The following is a 15203-nucleotide window of genomic DNA, read 5'->3' as shown; positions in this document are numbered from 1 at the left end:
ACTGCCTTTGCACAGAGAGAGTCTTTGAACAGGGAGTTATTGCATTTCCAGGACCAACCACTGAATTGCACTTGTGGGATGTGTAAAGTTACTGAAACCGGCACATGGTCAGACCAACGACAGGAATCAATGTCAGCTGAGGTTTTCCAATCTAAGGCAGAGTGGCTAACCAGGATATAATCAATGCGAGATTACATGCTGTGAGGGTTGGAATAGAAAGTAAAGTCCTTGGTGGGCGGGTGTAATGTACGCCACACATCCAACAATCTAATTTCATTAAGTTTAGAGTGGAATGAGTTTAATTTGACATATGGAACGTGAGTTTTCCCAGAAGAGGTGTCAATTTGGGGATCGAGGGCAAAATAAAAATCCCCTCCCACCAGTAAAGTACCTTCAGAAAATCTATTCAGATCCTTTTAATAGTTAATCGTTACTACGGTGTGTTGAGTATTCGGAGAGTACAGGGAGGCCAACGTAAACATCTTGCCCCAGATACACACTTTGAGAAACAGATACATGCCCTGAGGCTCAATTAGGGAGTCAAGTACCTGCAGTGGTAATGATTTGTGAAATGCAATTGATACACCCCATGCTTTAGTGTCGGGATAGGAGCTATGGTACCATGTAGGTTAATAACGATTGCGGATGGACTGTACTTTATTGGTCTGAAGATGTGTTTCTTGAAGAAACAGAATATGCACTTTTGCTTTATGTTGTGCATATAACAATTGCGAACGTTTATTGGGACTGTTAAGACCCTTATTATTAAGGGTACAGAGTTTTAGTGGCTGCATTTGCGATTGTGGTACAGGGATGAGGAAAAATGACCGGATTAAGAAAAAGGAACACGTGCCAAGCACCCAAGGTAAGGGGAAAGAAGGAAGGAACACAAGGGGAACAAATATGGGGGGGACAAGGACAGGGGATGGGACACTACAAACAAAAAGTAGTCACCAGACGGGAGGGAGGGCCTGCCCTCGCACCAGTGGGATGAATGTACTAACTAGGAAAGAACCAAAAAAGGGAAATTATCCCTAAATACCGTCAACAATTATGGAGGGCCTATATGGGGGATGTGTCAACCAACAGCGGGACAGGGCCAATCCTGTCCCTGGGGAATCCTTAATCTCAGAACTGGGGGATAAAGAGCATGTACCATCCACTACATACAAAAAAATATGTCTATTTAGGACATTAGGCACGTTGTGTTCAAAAAGATCACAGGAACAACATGAAGCAGTTAATCTAAGGCATAAGCATATCAAAAACATTCCTAAATGAAGGCATGTTACAGAAAGGAAAGCAAAACAATAATTGCGAATAAAAGCAAGGAAATGGAAATATACCTCCCTCCCTCGCTCTCATGACTCGTCAGCACTGTATAATTATAGCATAATCTGGTACGAGCACCTTAGACTCCAAAAACAACATTTTTTATAATACCCTTTCGGGAAAAATGCTGGAACTGCTGGCCACAACACCAGGCGGGGGAGGGGGGTGGGGTTTGGGCAGTTGAGGAATAAAGCTATGGCTCCATGAGGCGGCTCCGTAGAGGCTCTATCTTCATAAAAAAAACATAAAAGCTGTGCACCCCCCCCCAAATGGAGGACTGCAGAAAACATGAAAAAACAATAACACTCTCATATTACCAGTCCTGGTCACAAGGTGTAGGTTCATCTGCACCAGAGAGATCAATCCAGCCAAATAATTGGGAAAACAGGAGTAAGCATACTGTGTCCTCCTTCAGGTAAAGTTTTGCACCGGTAATGGGATCCAATGTGGCTCATCTATATTATAGCAACGGTGGCCGTCCAGACACAAGTAGAGAGGGGTGGGAGTCCTTAAGTGATCTTCTCTAGGAGAGTGTTGAAACCAAAAACAGTAGATGAACTATATATATCTTCCAATAAATGAAGACAGTATCACTAATCACAGGAGGTGTGGACAGCAGGCAAAGGATCCTGAGTGGATGAAGAAGCGCCAGGAGCTGTCGTCAGAGAGGAAGAAAAATGAGGTGAGGAACAAAACACCTAGGGACCTTGGTATGGAGTAGACATCTTGGAGGGCCATTCTGGGAGCACCATTGGAGATAAGTGTAGATCCTCAATCAGTCGGGGTAGATAAGATGGATGGCGAAAAATGTGGTTCCTCCCTCCTTTTCAAATAATAAGGTGGAAAGGATAACCCCATCTATTGGGGATGTTTCTCTCAGAACCTGCAGTAGCGGCTTAAGGGCCCTGCGGAGATCCAGTGTGAATTTAGAAAGGTCTGGCAATAGATGAATGCTTGCCCCTGCGTATTCAATGGATTAAGCCTCTCTAGCTTTCCGCATAATGTCCTCCTTAGTGCGGTAGAAATGAATTCTACAGATGACATCTCTGGGAGGTTTATTATCCTTGCTGCGTGGGCCAAGGGTTTTGTGTACATGATCGATTTCCAGATCCACATCTGATGGCACATTCAAAAGCTTAGCAAAAAAAGAACTCGCTACAGAGGCTAATTGTTGGGAACAAATTCTGGCAGGCCTCTAATACGAATATTGTTCCGTCAACTAACAATTTACAATTTTCCATATCATCATGTTACAAAAAAAGCATATTGATATGCGCCTACTACTGTACTACTATGGACTACTGTAACATTCTTCTCGCTGGTATTCCACTAACCCGACTCTCTCCTCTACAATCTATCATGAATGCTGCAGCCAGACTCATTCATCCATCCCTCTGCTCCTCTTCCGCTGCATCTCTTTGTAGTTCTCTCTATTAGCTTCCATTTCACCTTAGAATCAAATTTAAGCTCCTGTGCTTTGCCTTCAAATCCCTACACAGTTATTGTCCCACTTACATTTCTGACATGGTTAAAAAATACTCCCCCTGCCGCTCTCTCTGCTCCTCCAATGACCTACTACTGACTTCCTCACTCATAACCTCATCACACACACGGTTACAAGACTTCTCTAGAGCTGCTCAAACTCTCTGAAATGGTGTTCCTCATCCTATTCGGCTTGCTCCTACCTTCTGCTCATTTAAAAGAGCCCTCAAAACCCATTTTTTCAAACTTGCCTACCCGTCTTTTTCTGTCAATTGAAACCACCACTACTTCCCAGCACTACATATTCCCCTCCTATTGTGTGTAAATTCCCCCACCTACTAGATTGTAAGCTCTTCGGGGCAGGGTTCTCTCCTCCTATATCACTGTCTGTATTAGTCTGTCATTTGCAATCCCTATTTATTGTACAGCGCTGCGTAATATGTTGGCGCTATATAAATCCTGTTTAATAATAATGCGCCTCATGGCGCACCAAAATTTCGCTATGAGAGGATATCTGTGCAGTAAGATTGGCACAAGTAGATTGCAGTATTCTTGTGGTGTTAGTCACCTGTTGAAGAGATTTCTGTATCGCCTGAAATTCTGCTTTACAACTGGCCTCCAACCCTCCGATACTAGAGCTTAAATCTTGCTTGTTTGGGAGAGCCTTTAAGTGTGCTTTCCAATCCCAATCCTGCTCACTTCCTTACAAGGGGGAACCTGAAGTAAAGGAACCCTCCATGGAGCCCATAAAAGCAGGGCTTCTTATAGGTGATTCAGTGGACTCTTGTGCAGAAAAAGAGAATACATTCTCTGAATATGGTACCTGGGAGGTTGGATCCATCAGAGGTATAATGTGTAGGCTGGCGTTCTGTGTTTCCGGGTCTGGCGCCGTGGCCGCAGCTTCAAGGCCTGGTCCCGCGCGGCTTGTGTGCCTGAGCTAAAGAAGCCGGCCACTCCATTCCGAGTGCCGGCGCTGTTCGCATTCGTCCCCTTCAGACTGCCTTTTGTTTTTGGCCCCATAAGAGTAATTAGAAGGCACTGATGGTGCTGATATTAGGCGGATTCCCCACAGGTCAATTGGAGCCCAGATGAAACAGGTCGCACGTGGCCATCGGCTAGCCACGCCCCCATCTTCCAGCTTCTTTGTTTTCAAGATGTTTTATACATTTTTTCTCTTTTCATTCCAGCACTTTCCTCCCCTAGTCCCACTTAGCCCTCCCCCCTTCCCCCCCCACACAATTTTTATTTACTATTACCCACCATCCTCCTTTTCCAATAGCTCATTACCTCCAGTTTTTATCTAAAAAATACAGATTGAGTTCAACAGGACTGAAATTTTTGACTTAAGATAATGTTATGTTGTGCCATGTATAACATTTTTTGCACTGCTATATTTAGTCTATTGATGTTAGAGAAGTGTGTCAATGTTTCTACTTTTTTTTATTGTATCTGTTTCATCTGTGTTGCATAATTTGTTCGACTACATGAATATTTTACTGTTCTGTGAATTTTATTTTTTCTGAACCTTCTCAATAAAAATGTAAAATTAAACATCTGAGTCAGTAAGTGACTACAACACGTAAAAAGGTAAAGCCCAGACAGTTGCAAATTGGGAGCAAAAATCACAGTCTCTGGTCATATAGACTGTTTGGAAGATCACTCCCCTTTAGAGCAGTCAGGTTGCCCCTAGCCTAAGCCTGGACCGGGGGGAGAAGGGGGTAGTCCCATAGAATTGCAAGCACCATGACAGTTCTGGTGTCTTTTTGAAGAACCCTGGGACCCCAGATGATTTACTGTTTTTAAGGTATATGTGAATATTGATAGTCAGGCCATGGGTTCGCTTTAAGCTTTCCTAAATTAAGTCAGTGAAACTTTTTTGTGGCATTGATGTACTCAGGCAGTCAAATGTTAATAATTGATGTATGTAGGCAGTAACATATTTACAGTGTTTTTGTAATTATATACTGTAAATTGAACTTCAAATTTTTTGTCTAATTTCCATATTTGGAGCTCTAATATGCTTTCCTGTGGTGTAGCTAAACTCTTTGAGTACAACAGTTCCTAGATAACAGTGTATATACAAATGAGATTACAAAAAGAGATATATACTTCAATATGTTAGTATTTGCAGTCCCCTCCACCCAGTTTCTCCATCTGGAAGTTTAATATGTACTCCATCCCATGTGTTTTTCCCACTTTAATTGTGCAGATAAGTGGATAAATGAGTTGGGACCTGCCAGTGAAGCTGATTTTAGAATTTGGTGTAATTTGAGATATTTATGGTTAAAAAATGTGTGCAACTAGGGTAAGCACTACTTATATGCAGTCAATTTAGTGATAATCCAGGCATAAAAGTACACATAATATACTTACAATGCATGGTGAAATTGTTATTTTTTATTTTGGGGAGGATTTGGCTCCTTAAATTTGATGTTCATCTCTTTGGCCAGTAGTGTCATGGCCTCAGGAGGAAGTAGTAAAAATAATAGGGTAATGGAAATACCTTCTGCTGCTAAGTATGCATAAGCCTTTGCCTGAAAGGGAATTTGTGTACATTGTTAGGACTCACTGGTGGAACTACAACTGGTGCAACCCACACCTCCTATAGGTGGCAGAGCCCTGCATTAACCCTCCTTACCTGCCCATGGATTTATACTGTGGGTAATTTCTGAGTACCTGAGTTCTGAGAATACAGTACCCACATAGTTAAAGTGCTGACAAATCTAGGGCATACTTTCTTCCCCTGACCACTCCTGTAATCACTCTATTGACAGCCTTGCAACCTTATGCTAAAATTCCGAAGGTTTCTTTTAAAGAAGGTCAGAAAATCATGTCCATTTTATTCCTTTCCAATTTACCTATCTATATCAAAGCAGTGCACTGGCACTATGCTCAAAGCTTATTTTAACTTTGCATTAAAATTCTTACATTCTCTGATTTCTCTATCCAATAAATATATATTTAATTAGCAATTTTACTTAGCTTTCTAAACTAAGCCAAGCTATCCTTACATGACCGCTGACATTTGTTTGAAGATCTGGAATATGGATGTCAGAAAATGATAATTGTGATAAAATTGTGAAGGGCATACATTGTAAATTATGTAGAAAACTTTTGTGTTTTGTACTATTATGTGGAAATATATTTTCTGTAATCACAACAAGCTGTTTAAAGTAGTCTAGAACTGGGTGCCAAGGTGGGAGTGGCAAAGCCCCCCCCCCCCAAAAAAAAAAAATACAAAAAACAGAATAATAATAAGTGAAAATAGGTATTGGACACTTATCTAGATAAATGGCTGTAATTAAAGCCTGCTTGGGGGACAGTGACTGGCTGTTGGTGCTTCTATCTCCACCCAGGGATTTAGGGTTCATAGTAACTTTGACAGAAGAGGTTTAGCAGGGGGGAACTTCATCAATTTACACCATTAAATGTGTTTTAAAAGTAGGAGCAAGTCAACTAAGATGGGGAAGAGCTTTCCACGGGGTAGGGCCAGCTCTAGAAAAGTCTTGGAGCTGTGCATGTAAGAAAGTCATTAGTGGGTCATTGGAGGAGCAAAGAGAGCAGCTAGGGGTGTATTTTTCTATCAGGTAAGAAAGGTAAGTGGGAGGAGATTTGTGGAGGGATTTGAATGCAAAGCACAGGAGCTTGAAGTCTGAGTGAAAGGTGAAATGGATGCCAATGAAGAGAAATTTATAGAGAGGCAGCAGAAGAGGACTGGTGGGAAGGATGTAGGAGTCTGGCAGCAGCATTCATAACACAGCTTAACAAAAACATTTTTTTTTTACTTGCCAAGGATTTTTCAATATATTTAGTGTATTTCAGGTCTGCTGAATCCAGAAATGAATCAGTTTAATTGCATTGGCTCTAGTTCTTGTGATACAGGAATCAGAATAGACGATTTTACCTGTTGATCCTCCTGCCTGCACTATCGCATGCACCGTCGCCACCGGGAAACCCCAGAGATCGTCTCTGCATTGCGGGGCTGAAGGTCGAAGAAGACAGATGTGTCCCCAGGACCTGCGGGGACCAGCAGGATGCCTCGGGACAACAACATAACAAGGTAAGTGGGTTTTTTTTAGGTTAAACAAGCATCTGAACTGTTGGCATCCAGGCTAAAAGAAAAGAACTGTCTGAGACCAGAAGTTAAAGTAACGATTTATAGGACAAGAGAGATGACACTCCGACAATATTTCAGTGAAGATGGAGACTTTGTGTACTGTTGTAACATCCCTGGACTATCAGCCCATATGGGAGTACAAGAATACCAAGCAGAAGACTGGTGGCTTTTCATAGACAGTTTCACTCAAAGTTTGAAATCTGTTTTACTGCATAATGGCAACTGGTATGCTTCAATTCCAGTTGGTCAAAATGGTGAACTTCCTACTTGGACAGCAAAGTGGATACACAAAGTACCCATGTTTCATCTGCTTGTGGGATAGTAGATCCAAGCAGGATCACTGGAAAAAGTGACATGGCCTCTAAGGGAAAACATGAAAAAAGGTGGGGCGTACATCATTAACGAGCCAATGGTTGACAAAGAAAAAAATAATTCTCCCTCCATTACACATAAAGTTGGGATTAATAAAGCAATTTGTTAGATCTCTGAACAAGTGATTGCTTCAAATACATTTGTAGATTCTTCTCTGTATTGAGTACTGAAAAATTAAAAGCAGGAATCTTTGATGGCCCCCAGATTTGGAAACTGATAAATGATTCAAATTTCACAAGTTACATGACTGATACTGAAGGTTCTGCCTGGCACATTTATGTCATGGTTGTCAGGAACTTCTTGGGCGACCATAAAGCACAAAATTATGAAAAACTGGTACAAAACCTGCTCTTAAACTTTAAAAAATTTGGGTGGTACTATGAGCATAAAGGTACACTATCTCCATGGCAATTTGCAAAAAATTGATTTGAAAAATTGAACCTCTCCCTTAATCCCCACGATTTCAGTGAGGATTAAGGGAGAGGTTCCATCAAGATATAAAGGTGATGGAAGAAAGGTATCAGGGCAGATGGGATAGACACATGATGGCAGACTACTGTCTGCCATGATTGTCCCGATCATCAACATAAAAGAAAATCATACCAACAGAGTTTTTCAATGACTTCTTTGTGATTAGTTCTGTAAATTTACTGAATATGAAATATATTGACATTAGGTATCTCAAAAATTAAATTTTGCATACGTAGGCATATCCAGTTTAATTTTGCTTAATATTCATGTTTCATTCGTTTTCTATGAGGTTATTATTGAGGTCATTATTTCAAAAACTAAAGCCAGTCTAACATAACCAATACCATATCTGGAATCTGTGCATCAAACATAACCTAAAATTACTTTAATCTGTTTGGCAAGAAAAACAATGTTTGTTGACCAGTGTAATAGATTTTAGAGCATAGAGTGATATTAACCGTTAGAAATATGTCAGGGGGGCTGGGAGGGATGAGGAGGTTCTGTTTTATCCAGGTTGAGTTTCAGAAACCTGTTGGCCATCCATGATGAGATGGCTGACAGGCAGCATGAAACCTTACCCAAAACTGAGGGAGACAAGTCAAGGGTGGACAGATAGATTTGAGTGTCATCAACATACAGATGGTACTGTAAACCAAAGGCAGGTATGAGGTAGTGAGGAGGTGTACAGAGAAAAGAGAACTGGTCCAAGGACTGACTCTTGGGGGACACTACCATTAGTAGAGGAGAAATTACCATTGTAAGACAAATAGAAAGCAAACCAAGAGAGAACAGTGTAACTAACATCAATGGAGCTCATGATTTTGATTAGAAGGGGGTGATCAACAGTATCTAAAGCAGAAGAAAGATCCAGGAGAAGGAGTGGAGGAAAGTTGACATAGGACTTAGCTATTTATTTTGACACTAAATTATACAAACATATTTGTGATATCCCAATGAAAAACAGAGTATTTTTTTTGTTTTTGTGTGTTTTTTTTTTTTTTAAAGCGCTAAAATAGCAAACGAAAAGAATGAAATTTGGCAAAGAAATGGAAAGGAGAAGTTATTTCTAAGCAATTTTTTTTTAATTTTTAGAGACTCTTTACTGGCATGGTACCGATGGATTTGCGTAAGGCCAATGTGGTTCCCATCTTCACTAATGGAACAAAGTCATTACCAGATAACTACAGACCAGTTAGTTTAACGTCCATAGTTGGAAAGGTCCTAGAGGGTTTGAGAAAGAACCACATAGAGGAGTTTCTGCTAGAAAATATTATTAAAAGTGGTAGTCAGCATGGCTTCAAGAAAGACAGAAGTTGTCACACAAATTTACTCTCTTTTGAAAAGGAAGAAAACAGGTAGACAGTGGAATACCATATGGTGTACTTGGACTTTGCTAAACCATTCGATACTGTACCCCACAGACGGTTAATATGCAAGTTGGGGTCATTAGGTTTAGAAAAGTCATTCAGTAAATGGATAGAGAACTGGCTTTAAGATCGCATCCAGAGAGTAGTGATTAATGATTCAAACTCTGAATGGCCTAAGGTTATTAGTGGTGTACCCCAGGGTTCAGTGTTGGGACCTTTACTGTTTAACATCTTCATAAATAATATAGAGTTTGGGATTAAAAGTACCATTTCTGTGTTTGCAGATGACACCAAACTATGTAATGGAATTAAGTCCATACAGGATGTCTATAATCTACAAGCAGAACTGGATGTACTGTTTGATTGGGCAACCAAGTGGCAAATGACATTTATTATAGATAAATGTAAAGTTATGCACTAACAACATGCATGCTTCATACTGTCTAGGGTGAATACATTTGGGGGAGTCAGAAATGGAAAAGGATCTGGGGGTTCTGGTAGATTATAGACTTAATAACAGCATGCAATGCCAAGCTGCAATATCCAAAGCTAGTAAAGTACTTTCTTGTATTAAAAGAGGAATATACTGCAGAGATAGAGACATTATCCTGCCCCTGTACAAAGCATTGGTCAGACCACATCTAGAATAAGCAGTCCAGTTTTGGACACCATTTCACTAAACGACATTGTGGAATTGGAGAGAGTGCAGAGAAGGGCAACTTAACTAATAAAAGGAATGGAGGAGCTCAGCTATGAGGGGAGATTATCTGAACTAAATCTATTCTCCCTTGAGAAGAGACGTATAAGGGGGATATGATCACTCTGTATAAATATATAAATGGTCCATATAGAGAAGTCACTTCCCAATTATTCCCTTTGAGATCATTACAATGAACAATAGTGCACTTTTTGCATCTAGAGGAAAAGAAGTTTAAGCTCTGGATAGAGAAGGGATTCTTCACTGTAAGGTCTGTGAAAATGGGGAATCGGCTCCCTCATTAAGAAAAAGCAAGATGCTTTTCTAGAAGTAAAGAAAATACCTGGGTATTAAGGATTTAAAGTAAAGATAACAGTGACTGTTGATCCAGGGAACATCCAATTGTCTCATGGAAGGTTTATTTCCCTAGTGGTTGAACTTGATGGACTTTTGTCTTTTTTCAACTTAACCTACTATGTAACTATGTAACATCGGTCCTAATTGCATTTCTGAAAAAAATAAATAAGCAATTAATGAAGGATAATTTAGCTTAACAAAAAAGCTAAAAAGACAAGATTACATTTGATGATCTTTTGTCAAAAGGATTTACCAATTCCTGGGCAACTCCCCAATGTTTAGCGTCGCCTAAAAAGCTCACTGGTTCTTCCCATTGCTCTCTATGTTCTTGATTATAAAAAGTTATGTATCTTTATGAACCACAAACTTAAGCCACAAACCTTTAAAAAAATGTTTTCTCTCTTTTAAAAAAGTGTGTAAAGATTAGACTTTTTACCTCTGTCTGGGGCTTATTGTTTTTCCCTTGCTTACTCTTCTGGTGCCACTGATTTTTACCCGACAGGAAACAAGGGAAATCTGCAACAAGGGCTCTAACCATTCCTGACTAAAAAAAAAGTATATTCTGTGTTTCCACCTAAATAGAGGTCCCTAAATTAAAACCCCTGACCCTAAAGCACCTTTCACTAAAGCTCCCAGACAAAAACATCTAGCCCCTATAGCCCAAATACTAGAATCCTTGACCCCTTAAAGCTCTCTAAACTAACAATAATAAAGACTAAAATCTATGCACATGGATTACACAATTTTCTCTTTCATCTGCTATTTTTTTTATCAGAGAACAACTCTTCTTTACTCCTTTACTGGCAGAACATTTTACAGCTCTTTGCCTAAAAGTGATGCATTGCCTTACAATACCATGTAAAAGCACAAATTCATTATGAAATGGCCATGTTAGTTTTGAAAGAGCCAGAATTTTGTCAACTTCAATGAATGTTAAGCCATTCTTCCTAATTAATGTCCTCCGTTTTTTAAATGGCACTGGTGCTTAGGGTGCTTATTAGAGCTTTAGATATTGTTGGCCTTAGTCTTTTTTTCCTGAAGCTCTTTCAGTACTTGGATGATAAAAACAGGCCTAAGAAATTATTCTAGCAGTCTGGAATGCAGACTGTATGTCTACAAATTAAATGAGATGGAAGACAAAGTATTATACAAATAGCCTTTTGAAATGTGTTTTTTTTTTCCGAAGGATGTTTTTTTTATTAGGGTTTAAAATTAGAATATGGGGTTAGGTTAACATTTATGTTGTATGTTTTTTATTGAATTAATGAATAACTGAAAGAAATGGGCTGAAAATTAGAGTGGGGATGACATCAGGTAAGGCTACGTACACACATCAGATAATTCTCGTCCTCAGGGCCGATATCAGAAGAGAATCTGGCATGTGTACAGCGCACATCGTCCGGGTGGATCCACGGACGAAGAACGATCGTAATGGAAGTGAAGGGGAGAGAGTCCAGCAAGGTGCTGCTCTGTCATTCTCCCTTTCCCCTTTCCATAGAGCAGAACGGTGCAGTCTGTCATTGGAAAGGATTGTGAAATATAATTTTAAATGACAATTATTGTACGTGGTACATCAAGTGGTACATTGGCGGTTAAGGATTAGAAGGACCTCTAGAGTTACAGTAAGCATTGAGTTGAATTTAAGGACAATTGACTTGTTTTAGAGTCTGTTTTAGGAGTGATAAATTAACTACTGTTAGCCATGCCTTCTGCACTAATTAGCATTCCTTCCAAGAGCTGTAAATCAATTCACTACAATTTTTTTACAAGCTAAAATGTATATTGTGTATTTTATACAAAGCTAAAGTGTATTTTAAAAAATAATTTTGAATCGTTTACATTTCGTTTACATTACAATCGCACTTTCTGCAAAGGGTGACAACATTCTGTCGCTGTCTCCCGTGTTTTTCACATGGTCCACTGCTGTCACCATTAGGAAACCTGCCCAAAGAAATGCCATGCAGCAGTTGCTGGAATTTACTTGTATGCGTTGTTCCAAAGATGTTGCAGGACATCAGCAACAATGAGATAAAACCAAGGATAAAGAAGGATGAAAACACATTTTATTTAAAACAAAAAAACATGCCAATCGTCAATATTCACTCCTCCTTAATATCTGCTTCACTGCTCACACTAATTTTACCCCATTCATAAGGGCAGCAGAAATACTGTTGGTGGAGAACTTTCTACTACCTAAATCAGAAAGCCTGGTCATGTGACTTTTATAAGTTTAGGGGCTATATGGAACCTTTAAGTTCTTTAATTTTGCTACTGAATCCTAAGTCTCAAGCACCTACAGTCACTGTGAAAACTACCGGCACCAAACAAAAATTGGCCGCATTTATCCAGCAAGCAAAATGAAATGTGTAGAATACAGTTTGGTTCTGTAATAAAAAGTAAATCTTAAAAAAAGGGAACATTTAAAGTTCAAGGGAACTTCAAGCATGATTTTCATAAGAGAATGACAGAGTAAGAATGTGTATGTTAGGAACTCACTGCTAATAAGCAAAAATTCTAAAATGTTATTGGTGATGGTCTACAAAGGGTACTGATGGCGGCAACTTTGTTTTTTAATGCTTTTCATTTTTATAGATTTTTTTTTTTATTCACAAAAACAATTTTCTATCCCTTGGTATTCTTCTTTCTAAGATGCTATTTTTGTGTGTATATTTCTGTCATATTTAAGGCATTCTCTACTCATGTGTACTTGTTTTAGCCAGATATTAGGACTAATAAAAATAAGTTAATAAGTTAAAAAAAGTATTTCTTGGCTTTGTTTACCTATTTGTGAATGTGTGGTAGGATTTGACGATAAGTAAAGGTGATGTTAATTTTCTTCTAAATTATTGTCCATGTTTAGGAAAAATCCACATAGTGTATGAGTCATAGGTTGTTCTTCCACTTGGTGATCCCTTCAGCAGGCAATCAATCTGTGGTTATGTGCTGAGGAGCGTCTAGTAATCATACAGAGTACATTTAAAAGTTTTATTGGTTTAGAGTATTTAGTATAGCCCTTGTGGTGTATGTACACCCACTTTTTCGGAGTTGTATAGGACACTTGGATCCCCATCATCCAGGGACGTTACATTTTTAAACTTTTCTGATTACACCTATTTTGACTATAATTTATTATAATCTCTTTAAACCTCTGTACAGTTGTCAGGCAGATGTCAGATTTCTGTTCCCGGAAACCATTTGTAATCATTCCAGTGACAGGAGAAGGAATGATCACTGTACACACAGTGCTGTTCTGTTTTATGGAGTATGGTGGAGGGAAGAACAATTGGGGGGCTGCCCACTGCACATTTCTTTTTAGTAAAGTACAATGGTTGTTCCCACTTTGCCCTGACTGATTGATAGATAACAGCAGAAGACCACTGTACACGTGCAAGTTTTACACCCAGAATAAAAAAAGAATTTGTTTATTTTGGGCAACAGCCATCTATCTGTCATTTTCAACTAATTAAAGCATATTTCAATCAATTTACGATTATTAGAATAAACGATCGGAAGTGAAAGATTGACTTGTGGCCTTATGTGTGCCTAGATGTTCCACCAATAAAATGTCTTCCATCAGTGGTACAATTATCCATTGCGCACACTAATGTGTACTGTGTCTTTTTCAAGGTCAATAAAAAACCACCAAGGCATATGACTATTAGTGCTAGGTGCTCTTCCCCTCTACAACCACAATATACAAAACTAAATTTGTATATTACTCTCCTTGGTGCTTGGTTAAATAATATTTACATGGCTGCAAAAAAAGTCTAGAACCTATTTACCGTAGTTTAGCCTTGTTCTGTCGGAAATACCTAACAAGCCCTTGTCATTTTGAACAGTAAAATATGTTGCAAGGATAAAGTGCAAAGAAAGAAAAAAAAAAACTTATGCCAATCCCCACCTTATTAGACTCTACTCCTTTGTATCCACCAACAGCAAGGAATTTAAGTTGTAGCAAAGTTGGTGGCATTATTTATACCTCATAAAAATAAGTTTGTCAAATGTCATCCTGGCTTTACTGGTAATGTAAAAAATTCATGCATGGCTAATTACCTGCAAACACCTCTAATACTCTGGTGTAGGCTAAAATCTCTTGATGACCTGACAGACAAAGCTTACATAATCATAGTGTCAAAGCCTGTTCTTTTTCTCTGGCTCTTGCACATTTCTTTTGGTCAAGGAGGCAGCATATATAGTGATGGGCCAATAAAAATGTGCAAAGGGTGGAAGGTAAAGATAAGGTCTGATAAGGTTGACACTTCCTGGAACTGTTACAAATTTTCTTCTTTACCAATTCACATTAACAGTGGAGAATAATATTATGTAATAAAATATACTCTAAATATTGGAACAGGACAACAACCATGCATGTTCCCTCAAAAGCTATAATTCTTTAATTATTCTAAATGTTGGTGCTTATGCTTACATAATTATTGTGAAAAAAAATAGGAGACACTTTTTTTATGATCTAAACAAAATTAAAGCTGAACTCCATGCAAGCCACTAAATACATGCAAGTTCCAAGTTCAGAAATCTTTACAACTTCACTGTGAGGAAGATACTTTCTCTGCTAAAGTTAAGTAAACCTTACAAGCCTTGTTACTCCCCCAGTAATTTAAAAAAATAGGAGAGGGCACTTGCCCTGTCATTGGAAATTTACTTGACAGTATACTGGAAGTATATTCCCAGATGCAAGATCAGTACACTATTATAGTGTAACTGAACAAATTCTGTTGTTGAAACCAAAAATATACATAGGGCACCCACTATGTGTTCCAGTGGAACCTCTTACATGCCATATTCACATATAAAGGAAGCAAAAAGAATGAGACTGGTTAGTAAAATGTATTTACGTAAAGCTTCCCCATTGTTCCATTAGGAACCTGCTTTCCTTCTATAAATCCTATAAAATAGATTTGAGTTTTTGAAGGTAGAAGGTGCCTGCAAAGTTTTGAATCTCTTTCAAAAGTAAAGTTTAGTAAGAAAATTGGCCCAAAACTGCTATTGG

Source organism: Pyxicephalus adspersus, chromosome 3 (genome assembly GCF_032062135.1).
Source record: "Pyxicephalus adspersus chromosome 3, UCB_Pads_2.0, whole genome shotgun sequence".
Taxonomy (NCBI): domain Eukaryota; kingdom Metazoa; phylum Chordata; class Amphibia; order Anura; family Pyxicephalidae; genus Pyxicephalus; species Pyxicephalus adspersus.
The sequence above is the reverse complement of the archived record's forward strand: the minus strand, read 5'-3'. Positions refer to the sequence as shown.